Genomic DNA, 15602 nt, shown 5'->3' with positions numbered 1-15602 from the left:
GAACACGCAGAGATCAGGCAGTCTCATGGTCCAGAGTGCTAAGCTTAAGTCGTGAGCCACCAACATCCTGGTTGCCCAGCTTCACAGTTGAGGTATATCTTTTTGATTCCAGTAGATTTTCCTGTGCCTGTTATGGTTTTTATTAGATGTCTTTTCTGTCAAATTTTCACCTAGGCACAGTGACATCGATTTTCTTCTGTGTGTTTCTTTTTTGTTTTTTGAGACAGTGTTCCTCTGTGGCTTTGGAGGCTGTCCTGGAACTAGTTGTAACTAGCTGTTGTAGACCAGGCTGTTCTCTAACTCACAGTGATCAGCCTGATTCTGCCCCCTGAGTGCTGGGAGTAAAGGCATGTGCCACCAATGCCCAGGTGCCTATGAGAGATTTTAAGTGGTATAATTCTACTAGTACTTCTTCAGTAATATCTGGTGTTTATGTATTCTGGTTTGTGGTCACCAAAGTAGTATCAGGTAGGAATTCTATGTGGTAGAGTGGCCTTAACTCAAACCAGACATTGGTTGGTTATTCCCATAAGTTTTGTACTTCAATGCCCTAGCATTTTTTGTAAACAAGACTGCAATGTAGATCAAAGGACTTTGGCCTGGTTGAGAGTTGTATTTCTCTTTTGGTACCTTCCTATACTAAAGACACTGTGATGTAGTAATGATGGTGTATATAGGCACCAGCTTGACCTGTCCACATCCAATGAGTTGTGGGTGAGTATCCCTCAGCTATTGGCCCTTGCTGTCAGTATATGGACATCCACCTATTGTCTTGACATCTGCCTGAGGTGTTTGGGGATTTCCATGGTGCCCTTTGGCCAACATCTCAATTTTATGTAAACCACTCCTGGTAATGGAAGTTTTGTTTGATGATAAGAGAGTTACAGTGGGAATCTGTCTCCCTCATTATTTCCAGAATGTAATGGGAAAAGTCGAAGACCCCAACCAAGTGTGGGATCTCTAAGTCTAAGCAACATGACAGGAGGGCACAAGCAGTTCCCATAACAAATAGGGGACATAAGCTCACCACCAGCTGCTCCAAAATCTTCCCCTACCCACTTGCCTTGGGAACACTGGAAATTAGACTGCCTCATGACCTGCTGGTCTTAAAACTTTTAGATTGAAGGATATGCTCCAGTTATAAATCCCTAGCCCACAGATGTGCCAATTAATCTTACCTAACCAGGTGACAATTACTGCCTCCTTCCTGGCCCTTGATGTTGTGATAACCTTGTATGGAAACTTTTTGCTAAGTAATCTCTGTAACTATGGGAACCTTTGGAACTGGGACTTGCATTCTCACACTTCCCCCTCTCCTTGTCCCTTTTAAAAGCATCTTGCCTTTGTGGTTCAGGACATCAACTCTCCAGACTGAGTTGAGCCCAAGCTAGCTGGTTTGCTTTCTACATAAAATCCTTCTTGTGCTTACATTCGGGTTTCTTCGGGTCCTTTAGGATTTGGGGTCCCTCTCTTGGTGGGCACAACACAGATTTCATCATCATTGCCTCCATATATTTTACAAAGTTTTCACTGCACTAGATTTCCATACCACCTCTCAAATGCCCCTCAATTCTACCTGTGTCTCCCTGAATTCTCTCTCTCAAACCTATTTCTTTCCCCCTCCCACCCCTAAGCTCTCTTCTAGCCCCCTCCAGACCACCCATAAAATCTTATCTATTTCCCATTGTCAGGGAGATATTTGTATCCTCATAATCTCTTCTTCTATATCTAATCTCTATGGGAGTGTAGGTTGTAGTGTCGGTATCATTTATTTAACCAGTCTTATCCACATATAAGCAAATATATACCATATTTATCACTCAGTCTGGGTAACCTCACTCACAATGATTTTTTTTTGCTCTATCCATTTGCATGCAAATTTCATGGTGATATTTATTAAACCTTGGAGTAATATTTTGTTGTATAAGTGCACCACAAATTCTTTAACCATTCTTCAATTGAGGGACATTTCGGTATTTTCAATTTTCTGGCTATTGTGAGTCCAACAAGAATGAACATGATTGAGCAACTGTCATTTTGGTAGGAAGAAGCATCCTTATGGAACATGCCCAAGAGTGTTATCTTTGGAAGTAGAGGTAGATTGATTTCCATGTGGAGTGAAAGACCCTTTAAATCATAAACACTCATAGACACTGAAGCAGCAAACACTGGGCTTCCATGAGTCTGCACCTGTAGGGAGAACCATTGATTAAAGTTGAAGCTGATCACTCCCTCCTGGGTGTGGTCTGAGTTATGTCGCAAGGCTTTAAGAAGGACAGAGGCGCTGGTGGCTCTCTTTTGCCTGTCTGAGCTGACTAGGACTCATTTCAGGGTCTGTCCTGCTCTGGGGCTAACCTGGTCAATGGCTCCCTTGGGTGAGTACTTTTCCCTATTAAACTACCGTTTATCAACCTATCTCTGACTCCACTTTGTAAACATCTAAACTCCACCAGGTTTTCTATGTATGTTTCATACCTTTTAGTATATTGGGGGTAGATTTATTTGTATTTTTGGAACCTCAGAGTTTGTGAACAAGTGGGTCTCTGAGTTTGGGGTTTTTTATAGACTCTTTTCCTCCTGTTGGTTTGCATTTCCAACTTCTATTTGATAGTTATATTTTGTCTTAATCTAATTCAGTTTGTTGTATTTTCCTCTTATCACTTAGAATCCTGTAATTTTCTTTTTAAATAAGTTTACTTATTGAAAGCATCTGAAAATAGTGATGAGGTCTTCACTAACAACCAAGAAGTTTTTTAAGATATTAATATGAAACATGAGGCTTTACATGAAAACACCATGTGTTATACAACAGTCTTTTAGCAGTTTGCTTCTAGACTTGTGAACACTTGCTTGTTAGATTGTGAACCATGCTCCAGACCCTGCTCTCCTGTGGATCACAGCAGAGGCCTCTGTGCTCACAATCACATATGAACAGCACAGTTCTGGGGACAAGCTACCACAGCCAACAGCACTGAATCCAGACAATTAGGGCTCCAGAGGGGCTTACTTTAGTCAACAAGGGACCAGTAGAAGAAAGCTCAGCAGGGTCACACCTAGAGCTGCCGGCCAACATTTTTGAACAGCATGACACAGAAGCCTGACTTCACCCCGGAAGCCAGTCGAAGACTGGGCAGTCCCCCCTTCCTATTCCTGCCATGAGAGCTGAAGACAAAACTGAAACAGACACCTAAATGAGGTGAGTTGGCTGACCACTGAGTCCACAAAGTCTCCCCAATCCTTATGGCTCCCATGTATGCTATTTATTTTACATACATGTCTGCACACAGGTATCCATATGGCTGCTGCCCAGATGTAACCCTAAGACTCTTGTGGAAGAAAGAGGACAGTCCCACAACCCTGATGATAATAGTAAGGTGGCCTGGGATAATTTCTCGCCCCTGCTTAAGGAAGATTGGAAGCACAGAGCCCTGTCCTGGACTGTGCATTGGGCTGGACACATTGTAAACACTGAAAAGAGGCAGTCCCCTCTAAATCTTCACAAAGCATGTACACTCAAATATGTACACAATGACTTCAGAAAGTTTAAAAGAAACTCTAAAGTATTTAAATTGTCTCAGGAGCTGCTTCCCTCCTACAGGAGGAATGTGATGTTGTCAGATGGCTGTGCAAGGTGTTGCCACTGTCTTCTCTGGAAGGATTAAGAGGCCTTGGGACAGACTCAGAGGCAACTACCCATCACATGCCTTGCTAACCCATAGCAAAGCTGCCAGGTGAACCCAAGAGATGCATGGGGCAAGGCACCTAGCAGCTCTGGATGAAAGCACTGCACCTAAAGGAAGATTTCTGGCTGAGACGTTAATTTCATTATCAAACTGAAGATCAATCCATTTTGACCCCCTCAGAATTTCAACAGACTGATTTATGGGAATTCCTGACCTGGGATCTCATGGGGCCCATGAGAGAGATGTAGGACACCCAGCCCAGTCTTATTTTGCTTCTCTGGAAATGCGAAATGTTTAAAAACATTAAAGACTGATGTGTTCTTCAGAAGGCAGTCCCAAGCTCTCCCACAGGCAGGCAGGCCACAGATACGTGAACAGCCATCGGGTTTGACAAGGCCAGCTGAGCCAGAAGACCAAGGGGAGAACAAGAGAAGGAAGGCACCCACGGGCTTGAGTGCTCAGGTTGGAGGCCGGGAAGTGAGACCTAGCTGCCTACTGAAGGAGATGTCCAAGCCTGAACTCGCTGCTATTGCTATTGCCTGGCAATGTGAATGGGAGCAAGGTGATCATCTGCGAATTCCAAAGCCGTACCGACAAGGTCTGCTCAGCCCCTGGCGTCCAAGTGGCTTTTCTGAGAGCAGCTGAGGAGGCAGAGGGCTGAGGTGGCCTGGTTTTGGTGGCCCACTACACTCACTTGGTTGGGTAGTCAGCCTTGTTGCAGCACGAGTTTGCTGTGCTGCTTCTGAGCCTGATGGGTGAACGGGGCTGGACTCTGCAGCACAGCTTCTGTGCCAGTGGCTGCAGACTGCAGAAACCATGTCACTAAAGCTTTTTCGGCTTTGGAGGCCTGCAGAAAAGAAAGCGCTCCTGGCGAGGCGAGGTAGGAAGAAATGAGAGTACCTGCATGGCTCATGCCTGGCAGGTGGCTGGCTCACTGTTTTGGTAGGACCTGCATGTATGTCCCAAAGCGAACAACAACAGGACAGGGGCATGGACTTCTGACACCAGATAAAGTGGAATGGCAATACGGAGTCAGGTCAAGATATAAAGGTAGTTCAGTTAGGAAATTGCTAGTCATTCAGATCACCCTAACCAGTCAGCAGGTGTTGGGAGCCATAAGTTAAGGGGCCATCCAGAGCAGTGGAAAATTACAGACTCTTAAAGGACTTGCCACCTGGCAACTGCCACCACTGGCTGTTCTATTCCGGGAAGAGATAAGCAGCTCTGAGGACAAGAAACATAGGAGGTTCTCAGGCAACAGACATTCTTTAGATAGCCGTTTGCGCAAATCACCAGATGTACTAACTCCCTGCTCCCTCCTCAGTTCCTCCTCCATGTTGCATGCAGTGCACATCCCAGGAGCCCCACCGCCAGAGGCCAGCGGCCACTACAAGCTCGCTCCCCGTTCCCGCCTCCCTCCCCACTCCCTCCTTGCCACATTCCTATATAAGTCTTACTACTTCTTCAATAAAATGAGACCGTGACAAAAACTTATGCTCGTATGGTCTCCTCCTTTTCTCCCGCCCATGATTCTTTTCAGGCAGTACCTCTTCAGACCCTGAATAACTGGACCTGCTGGACGGGTCCAGCAGGGAGCAAGATAACTAGACGAGGTCCCAAATTCATGTCCCTCACACTTAAACCTTCCTCCCATCCCCTGACCACCCTCCTGGTCCTGATCCTCATCCTCTGGGAAGTGAGCTTGCTTCTTTGGAACATTCCAATGCAGACACTGGGCCAGGTTCTCAATACAGTCCATCACAGGGTGCAAACATAGAAAGAGGACAGCTGGTATCAGGAGGTTGTGATGCTGATGCTGTCTCCATGGCACATTTCCTGTATCTTCTGTCCATCAAAAGACACCCGTGCAGTGTGACACCATAGTCTTCAGCTAGACCACTGCGGGGATCTCCATCTGACAGAATGAGAGCCAGGGGCTGATGGGTGTGACCCCGGTGGCCTGTATGTTGGTGTGGACCATGAAAGTCCCAGCTGCTACAGCTGTATATTGTGTGCTGGCCATGGGGTGCAGATGACCTCTCCATTGCTCTCAACAGTGTTGGTAGGGTGTCCATCCAGGTAGACATCTACATTCAACAGGCATGAGGATGGGCCTCTGAGGATCACCACTTCATTGAAGACTGGGTAGTACTTGACCTGCTTTCGGCCCTCTGTGTCCAGGCCGTTTTCACTGAGGCCATTATGACACTGTCAAGTTAAACTTATACTACAACCTAAATTTGAATTCAAGAGGATGGGCCTGAATTATTGCAACTATTATGTATTGTTAGCCTGCGTTTTTTGAATAATATAAAGTTTATTATGATTATTATGATTACTATGCTTTGAATGACAATAGATTGTTTTCTCATCCAAGGAATGGCATAAAATCATTATTAAAACACTCAATGGGTAGTTATAAAGTATACTCAAAAGAAAACATGCAGTTCCTTTCAGGCCCTACAAGTGCGTGATCTATCTCCCTAACTACATACATGCTCTCTTCACCCTCTCACCTTCAAAGGGGTTGTAGCTCAGTGGAAGGACTCCCGTTTTGCGTGCATAAGGTCCTGGGTTCAATTCCCGGTATGTACAACTCTTTTCAACTGTTCCCTTTCAGAATCTATTCTCTTCTTAACTGTTCCCTTTCAGGATCCACATTTTTTAAAGTGTCAGACTTTAACTTCCTTTTCTGAGGTCAAATTTCCATACCTAATTAGTGGATGAAATTGTTCATCTGTCACCTGACAACAATGTTCATCTATGACTGTGATGTCATTTCCATGGAGACCACTGTAGTCTGGTGAGTAGAAACTAATCATGTCTACAGAATCATGTTTTGTTCTTGGATCTAACAAAATGTGGAAGCTCTGCTTTCCTGCTGCTGGCGGATTCTTTAATGGGTATTCTTTCTAGGGTGATAACAAGGGTCAAGTGTTCTTGCTGTGAGAGAAAGGCAGCAGAGCTGGGCAGTTTTGTATGCTGTGGCATCTTCTCGGGTTAGTTTTATTACCTTTATACTCTTCTCATGTTATATAAAATAGTCTACTAATGATGTTTTCTGTTGAGACATTTACAAGATGACCTGTGAAGAGGGGGGCATATTGCAATAAAAATTCATTTTTAGACCTGCATTGCAGTTGGGGAGATACCTAAACATATAGAAGGGACAGCACATTATATTTTAAGAACAAATAATTAGCTCAATTTAAGTTATTGCAATAATTGAAGAGATGAATAGTGTGGGAAAGATATGAAACAAGATGACTGGCCTGCCCCAAGTAGAAAAAAAAATGTTTTCAAGCACTGAAAGCTGAGGCTTGTTCTAAAAGAGAATAGGGAGGATGGTTCACTCTCTCTGCTTTCATATAAATATTAATAAATGCAGGTGAGTGTTTGGGGATGAAGCTTAGCTTCTGGAGCACTTATTTTGCATATATGAGGTCCCGGTTTCCAGTCCCAGTGTCTCCAAGTTAAGGTTTTTAAATTTTTCTCTTTCAGGATCTATTCCATATGGTGTCCCAGACTTGTGAACTCATATTTGCATAGCTAGTTAATGGATGAATTTGCTAATCTGTCACGTGACAGAAATGTTAATCTATGACTGTGAGGGTATTTCCATGGAGACCACCATAGTCTGGTGAGAAGAAAGTAATCTTGCCTCCAGTGATATGCTTTCTTATCACAAAGAAGCTAAGCTCTGCTTTCCTGCTGGTGGCCATTTCTCCATAGGGTATGATTTCTAGGGTGAAAACAAGGGTGAAGAGTTCTTGTGGTGAGAGAAAGAGAGGAAGAGCTGGGAGGAGCCATTGCTGCTTACTGAGCACAGGAAACATTTGTGGTTGTCATAGAAACCTGGGGTCATTATGGCTACCGATTTCAATGGCTACCCAAGCAATGTCCTGGAAAGGAGAATTCCTGCTGTTTGCACTGAGTGAGCTTCTGGGTTCCCAGAGGTGAGTACCTGAATCTTCCTGAGGGTGGGGAGGAAGATGCAGGGATCCCACACCCAAGTAGGTTCACTCTCCCTTCCAGATTTGCAGCCAGGTGTCTGCAGAAGGAGAGAGAGTGGGGACCATTCTGCCTCCTGCATGTGCTGTGCTGTCTGGACCTGGCTGTGCTGGAGCCATAGGAGGAGTGTTCTGGGGGAGGGAGCAGCAGGGAGATAGACAATAGAGTGAGCTCTCTCTGATCCCAGCTTGCTGCTCCCTGAAAAGGGATCAGATTGCTCCCACACAGGATCTGAGGGACATAAAACAGGAAAGTCTAAAGACTAATCAGTGATTACCCTGAGATGACTCTGTAATATGCAGTTGGTTAGAGGATTATTGTTCCTCCTTAGTAGTTTGTGAGTTAGTTTGGTTTTGAGACAACGTTTCATTGTGTCCTATCCTGTCTGGGAACTCTCAATGAATCTCCTGCCTCAGTTGCCCTGTGAAGGGATTACAGGTGTGGGACACTGTGTGCTTGTCACCAGTTTGGGATTTTAACTTCCTTTTTAGTGGGTCCCACCCTCCCAGGTGACCCTGATCTCTCCTCAGTGTCTCTATCCTGACGCTCTCTGCACATGGCATTAAAATTTCTATTGAATATCTTATTAATAGAACCAAACCTATCAATGTCCCCTTGAAGAGCACACCTATATCTTTCGAATTTCTCAATTTCTATTGACTGACTTTGTGCTCTTTTGTATGTTTTTCATGGGAATTATTTATGATATAAGTTTGTGTAACTTTCCACCTCATAGATTTGTATCTTTTCAGTTCTCCTCCTTGCATTTATAAGATCAGGCGATTTTAAATTTTAAGTATTCTTCCTTCTCGGGTCATTCAGTTTTGGTTTTATTTTTTAAGTAGTTTTCATTTGAATTAAAAAGAATCTGAGATTACATACCAATCGCACTACCCTCTGCTCCCATCCTCTAAGCCCCCCCCACCATGAGTCCCCCATCAACTAGTGAGAGACACTTAGTCCTCCCATAAGATGTCATCATCAATATCTGTCACATCATTAGGTTCAGGACCTATTCCGTAGTCCCTCCCCTGTGTGTGTAGACTGAGAGTGTATCCTCCCCCATGTGTCTACACTGAGAGAGTGTCCTCCCCCATGTGTGTAGACTGAGAGTGTATCCTCCCCCATGTGTCTACACTGAGAGAGTGTCCTCCCCCTTGTGTGTAGACTGAGAGAGTTTCCTCCCCCATGTGTCTAGACTGAGAGACTATCCTCCCCCGTGTGTCTAGACTGAGAGAGTGTCCTCCCCCCGTGTATGTAGCCTGAGAGAGTATCCTCCCTCGTGTGTGTAGCCTGAGAGAGTATCCTCCCTCGTGTGTGTAGACTGAGAGAGTGTCCACCCCCCTATGTCTAGACTAAGTTTCCTGCCCGTGTGTGTAGATTGAGAGAGTGTCCTTCCCCGTGTGGTGTGTCTAGACTGAGAGAGTGTCTTCCCCGTGTGTGTAGACTGAGAGAGTTTCCTCCCCCGTGTGTGTAGACTGAGAGAGTTTCCTGCCTCCACAGGACAAAATTCTTGTTGTACTTCCAGAGGCAGGAAAAGACTGCCCAAGCCCCCAAATGACAGCTGCATTCAGCGGGCCTGGGCAGTCTTATCCTGGCTCCCCAGGTCTCTGATTGGGGGCCTAGGTTGTCTGACTTCCTAAGGTCTGCCACTTCATTGCTGATGATTCCTCTTTACAACTGGATTATGTCTGGTCTCAAACTCACAGAAATCAGGCAGCCTCTGGCTCCAGAGTGCTAAGCCTAAGTCGTGAGCCACCAACATCTTGCTTGTTTATATTCATAGTTGGGGTATTTCTTCTTGATTCCAGGAGATTTCCCTTTGCCTCTTATGCTTTTTATTAGATGTCCTTGTTGTGAAATCTTCACATAGGCACAGTGACATGGATTTTCTTCTGTGTGTCCTCTTTGACATTACAGGCTTATTTTTATACTTTGTTGGAGCGGTAAGCCTTACAAATGTCTGTTTAGTTGTGAAATCAGCATGTTATGCTATATGATAGTATCACCCTAGAAAGCCAAGTATTAGGCAAATGCATGGAACTAGAAGAAACCATTCTGAGTGAGGTGACTCAGTCACAAAAAGACAGGCAGGGTATGTACTCATTCATAAGTGGATTTTAGACACAGTAAAGTATTTCCATCCTGCAGTCCATGCTTCCAGAAATGCTGGTAATGAAGGCGGACCCTATGAGAGACATACATGGTCCCCTTGGGAATCGGAAAGGAACAAGATCTACTGAGCAAATTGGGAGTATGGGGGGAGGGGAGATGGAACTAGGAGAATGAGAAGGGGAAAAGAAAGAGGGGTGAGGAAGACAGGATGGTTCAGGGAGGTTGAGTTGGGGGAAGAACAGAAGAGAGCAAGATATATATATATATATATAATATATATATATATATATATATATATAGAGGGAGACATAAGTTTAAAGAGAAATCAGGAACTAGGGAAATGTCTGGAGAGCTACAAAGATGACACCAACTAACAATCTAAGCAACAGAGGAGAGGCTACTTTAAATGCCCTCTCCTGATAATGAGATTGATGACTAATTCATATGCCATAGTAGAGCCTTCATCCGGCAGCTGGTGGAAGTAGAAGAAACCCCCACAGCTAAACCTTGAACCAAGCTGAAATCCAGTTGCAGAGGAGGAGGACTGATGAGCAAAAGTTCCATACCAGGCTGGTGAAACCCACAGAAACAACTGTCCTGAACTAGGGAGAGCTCTTGGTCCCCAGACTGATGGCTGGGAAACCAGCATGGGACTGATCAGACACCCCTGAATGTGGGTATCAGTGAGGAGGCCTTGGAAATCTCTAGCACCTGTTGTAGTGAATTAGTACCTATACCTAGCATAGGAATGAACTTTGGGAGCCCAACCCACATAGAGGGATGCTCCCTGAGCCTATACACAAGGGGATTGGCTTGGCCAAAGGCTATGACAGACTTCGAAGACCTCCTAGGGAAGGCCTCACCCTCCCTGGGGAGAAAAAAGGATATGGCATAGGTAGGGTGTTAGATGGGGGGGGGCAGGGGAGAAGGGGAAGGAGAGGCACCTGGGATTGACATGTAAAATAATTTCCTTTCTAATAAAAAAAAAAAACACTTGAAAAAAGAAAGCCATGTATTCATCCTGTAATTTGCAACTATGCATGATTTCCAAAATATGTATCCACCTAATAATCTCTGAAGCACATTGACTTTAAATGCATTTTTCTCCTATTTTACTTACCTAGAAGTATTCATTTGAGATCATTCAATATTTATCTAGTAGCTTAGACTAAAGTTCCAGCGGGGAAACAAAAATATGATTTGAAGGATCTAATATGTCAAAGCACTTTCTTGAACTTCACATGCCAATGTAAAGAAAGCTTATTTCACCTAGGCCTAAACTTACATATAATTGGACAGATTTGGCGGATTGTTCAACATGAAATTCCTACTTTAAAATTCTTTTACTCGAGGCTGGAAAGATTGCTGCGTAGTTAAGAGAACATATTTTCTTGCAGAGGACACAAGTTTTGTTCTCATCTAGCATGTCAGGAGGTTCATAGCTGCCTGAAACTCTAGCTCCAGTCCATCTGGTTTTTTGTTGTTGTTGTTGTTCAGTTTTCAATTGTGTTTGCACATGATACAATGTAGGTCCTAATTTATATTTGTGGGATATCGATATACACTTGCCCCAGCATTCTTTGCTTAAAGAACATTCTTTCTACACCAAATTGCTTTGCATATTTGTCAACTATCAGTTCTCCAGCAATCCAGGGATAGTATATATATCAATAAAACCAGTACCTAAGAGGCAGCATGGGGAGTATTGTCAGTCCTTCTCAGACTAGACTACACACAAGATTGATGGCAGCATGGAATACATAGAAAGATGTTGGCTCAAAAGAGGCAGTGGTCTGTAAATGTGTGGGTGTAATTTTGCAATGTTGATTTGTGGTCTTTACTTCCCTGCTTGGATTCCTATAGCAGGATGGTCCCACTTAATGTAGTTTCATATGCAGATCTCTTATCAGGAAATGCTCTTCTATATCTTTATGTTTCTAAGATCCCCAATTCAATACATTGATCTACAAAGATTAGAATTTCCCACCCAATTAAAATAGGGTAATCTTATTGTTTTCCATTGATTCTGTAGATCAGATTTGAATCAATAAACATCTTAACAATAATTACATGTTTGACACATGAACATTATATGTCCTTCATTTATGTAGGTTGTCTTCAATTCATCAATGTTTTTACTTGTTTCAATCTATAGGTACTATAGATTTGTATGGCAGGAATATTCATTAAGTTTTTACACTGTTTTGATTCACCTATATCTGGTATTTTTAAAATTCAATTTCTAATTATTGTTTTTTCTGTGAACTAGTTATTAAAATTTCTGTCAACTGTCAGGAACCAAATGTCAATGGTACTCATGAAAGATGTATTTGGTTGAAAGCATGGATTACTCCAAGAATAGAGACCTCATTTGACCACACTCGGGATGCAGTTTGCCCACATTTCCCTATCAGTGTGCAGAGGTCATTGACAGTCAATTGAAAGGAATGCCCCAGAGACAAGTCCTCGGGCCATCTACGCAGGAACCACACTGAAAGAACATATTTAGTATCTTTCAGCATCCCGAGTGTGGTTAGAGATGAATCTGTTGCAAGATGTGAGTTCACCTCTTGATCTCTCTGTAAACACTGTAATGGGTAGCAGGGAGCTAGGATAGTGAGAGGGAGAGGTGTTGTGTCTGTGGAACAGGAATTCCTAGACAGATGTTGGGACTGCAGAGACTGATGGATTGATGGATAGAACTTGAGTGATGTGAAGACGAATGAAGATTGGAGCCCAGAGGCTAATTACAGTGTGTGCTCACCTTAGCTCATGAGTAGACACTCCTTGGTCCCCCTGTGTTGGAACTACCTCACGTCTTGTCACTGACACATGAAGTTGGACCTGACATCCTAACAGAGTTTTTTTTTAAACAATCAGAACATACCTCCTTAAAACAAAGTATTAATAGTCTACTATTCAAAGGACTGGATGTCATCACACAGCAGCTAACACCTGTGGCTGAGGTTACTCTGCTTTACATAAGAGCCTACTTACCATTTCCTCAAATCTTTTTAATGGGTGACTGAATTCATAATGGTCTTTGTTCCATTATTATAAAAAGGTTCTGTAAGTGTTCCCACATTGTAACATGAAAATTGTACTATCTTAGTCAGTCTCACTCTTATTTTCTCAGTCATATTTAACCCTAGAATAAATTCTCTCTTCCTCCTTTGAGGGGAGAGCTGTGTTTTTTTAAATTTAATTCTGTAAGTGTGTATTCTGTATATGCTAGTGTGTGTGCAAACGTGTCTCTGAAGTTTCCAGAAAATTCGACTTGTGCCTCACTGAGGGCTAAATTATGTGCTCATATCATTCATAGATTCAAGAGCATATGATGAACAAGTTTGCTATTCTGCTTTTTTACCCCTTGACTTTTTTTTTTTTACCTGCATCATTACCACAGGGTCATAATGACTTATGTGGGATTTGGGAGAGACTAATAATATATTTGTTAAAGTGAGTTAAATTACTTAATGCTATGAGAGGATTTAAGTGACATAATTCAATTAGTGCTTCTTGCATGATGATCTGGTGTTTATATTTTTTTGCATAGTCATATAGTCCTATATTGATTTGTATCACTATGACTCAGAATACACATTACTATTATCCTCTCATACTGCCCTTCTCTTTATTGATGACCAATTTGTCCCAGTATTGGCCAGAGAAATCCATTTACAATGGCATCCGTGTTCATCTGGTGCCTCTGGAGTCTTTGCTGAGTCTAAACATTGCACTCACTGACCCCGTGTATATAAAGGAGGCAATGATGCTCACATCCAAGGATCATGTTCAAGACTTAAAGAGACAGAAAACAAAACCTAGTGTTTCGTGTGTCTTGTTTGGCACACTCCCCTTGCCTCTTTCATGCTGTCAATGTGATGGCTCTGGCAGGACAGAGTGGACATGAGCACATGAAAAGAAGGATAGGATACTTTTCGAGGTAATGGGAAGTGAACAATCTCACATTTCCATTATGTCTGTGCATTCACAGGTCTCACTGTGTGTGTTCAGGGGAATGTGATGAACTGGGAAGAGGAAGACCATCATTGCATAACTTCCACTGATGGAGTCTGCACAGGCAAGCCACCACCATTCCATATCGTGGCTTTTATGTGCTGGCTCATCCTGGTTTCCGCTGTTTAATGTGTAATATTTCCTCTCATGCTGCCTTCCAGTATAAAAGCAAAGGATTTAATCTCTGCATCCCAGAAGCTGGAGCTGGTAGAGAAGAATACATTGTGATGTGACATCTGTCAGACAGAAAGGGTGACTAGAACATGGTGACATTATGGGTAAGTCACTTGTCTTCCTGCATCCTTATCCATTAAGGGTGATCACATTATCCAGTCTTTTGTTCATCAGCAAACCTTTGAGGCATCAATGCCTTGTCATCTCAGATGGATGGTAGGACCATGTACTTTGCAGTAAATTATATTATATCAGCTGTTCCAGGACTTCCTGGTCGGTGTTATACTGGAGGTACTCTGATTTGGTGAGTGCCTGCATGTTTAAACTTTCTGATATTACTGTGAATATATTCCCTTCACTTGAACCCTTCTAAGAACAGAGTTTCCAACACATTTTCTCTATGTCTAAAGAGGACCACAGCATATCCCATCCCATTATATTTCTTGTTTGAACCATCACACAGAACTGAGAAATGTGAAGACAAAAGGCAAATGTGTGCCTTTTTCATCATTTGTTTCTAATACTGCCTCTGTGCACCGACCTGCATGGATTCGAGCCTGGATCCTCCTCCTTTTCGAGAGTCCAGAGGAGCTGGGAACAGCAGCTTCAAATAGGCAGACTGCACACACAGGCAGGGTCTGTGCACTCAGTGGAAATCTGTGACTGGGAACCTGTCCTGAATCCAGGACCTGTTCTCCACCTTTTCCGGCAACACCTCTCCCTGCTCCTTAGCCACAATTTCTTTTCAAGTCTTGGGTTCCAATCCCAAATGCTCTCTTGGAGTCTGTGATTTTCCCAGTTCGGGCAGAAGCTCTAGACCTTCCCCTGGAGATTAAAATGTTTTTAACTGTGGGAATGGAAAAAGAGTTTATCATGCCCTCTCTTTCAGGGATTCTCTATGCCTGAGTCTGAGATGAGGACTCTGAAGCAGGGCAGAGAAGAGTCAGTGAGGGGAGGCTGGGTATTCTGGTGGGGTGTGGAGGAAAGGTAGGTGTACCTGGGAGGTTGTGACTTCTCTAACTACCTTGCCTTTAAATACATCTGAATATGCCCCCTAATCTGTGACTTGCCTTGTTCACAGTTTAATCTTCTAAAGAAATTCCTGTTGCATGACTCCATGCCTGAAGTCTTGGGTCTTCAAAAACTATCTCCATCACAAAGATTTCTAGGTTGATCTGTAACATTCACAAAAATTGTCTGACCCCCAGGCTTTCTCAACTTGTAAACAATGAGCCTCTATTTGTGCTCATGTCTGTAGCCTCACCCTCCCCACACATAAGCCATGGCTGGTTCCCTTAAAGTAGTCTTGAAGCCTCTTTAATGGAATATTTTTTTATTTAGTGAATACTTTATTAGTTTTTGTAATCAAACCCACATAGGTAAGAACTTACATATTTAATAAAGAACGTTACCCCTGTACAAATGGAAAAAAGTTAAATTCAACATTTCTAGACCAATATGGCTGTTAATTTTTGTACAATGCCAACTCAACACGGTAAACTGGGTAACTTTTTTCCATATTTGAAAGCACAATTAAAGTTTCCAAAAATTTAAAAATAAATTGATATATATATATATATATATATATATAATAACAGT

At 43.0% G+C, this 15602-nt stretch overlaps 1 long non-coding RNA gene across 2 annotated transcripts in view; it reads left to right on the top strand.

The window, feature by feature from the left end:
• Window positions 1-14969, top strand: part of LOC113831634 — a 62257-nt gene extending 47288 nt beyond the window's left edge. Inside the window, exon 3 of one of the 2 annotated variants that reach the window (XR_004772629.1) lies at window positions 13991-14969. This is a non-coding gene — a long non-coding RNA (uncharacterized LOC113831634). Of the gene's footprint in view, window positions 1-13806; window positions 13894-13990 lie in introns of those variants that run through there. The other variant, XR_004772628.1, reaches the window with a different exon arrangement.
• Window positions 14970-15602: the final 633 nt, after the last annotated feature.

The sequence above is a fragment of the Cricetulus griseus genome, unplaced genomic scaffold (genome assembly GCF_003668045.3).
Source record: "Cricetulus griseus strain 17A/GY unplaced genomic scaffold, alternate assembly CriGri-PICRH-1.0 unplaced_scaffold_150, whole genome shotgun sequence".
NCBI classification, from domain to species: domain Eukaryota; kingdom Metazoa; phylum Chordata; class Mammalia; order Rodentia; family Cricetidae; genus Cricetulus; species Cricetulus griseus.
This window is presented reverse-complemented; position numbering and strand designations above follow the sequence as displayed.